A 382-nucleotide genomic window follows, 5' to 3' on the forward strand; every position below is an offset into this window, starting at 1 on the left:
ATATATATGTATACATTCATATATATATATGTATACATTTATATATATACACACATACATTCATGTGTGTGTGATTGTATGCAGTCTTCATTATCTCTATAAATTGTTGGTTTCATACATAATCCGTTGATGTGACGTTGCGATATCCCACTTCAAGTTGAAAATGATGACGGCTTATGGGACTGGACGATGTGTGGAGAAGGTTGGAGAATTAAACAAGGCAGAAACGTTTCCGTGACAGGAAAAATAGCGGATTAATGACAACCGTTATATGCAAGAGACAAACCAAATAAAATGTGTGCGTATATATGTATACACATATATATATATATATGTTAGTGTGTGTATATGTGTACTAGGTGTGTGTATATGTGTACTAGGT

Source organism: Octopus bimaculoides, chromosome 26 (assembly GCF_001194135.2).
Source record: "Octopus bimaculoides isolate UCB-OBI-ISO-001 chromosome 26, ASM119413v2, whole genome shotgun sequence".
NCBI classification, from domain to species: domain Eukaryota; kingdom Metazoa; phylum Mollusca; class Cephalopoda; order Octopoda; family Octopodidae; genus Octopus; species Octopus bimaculoides.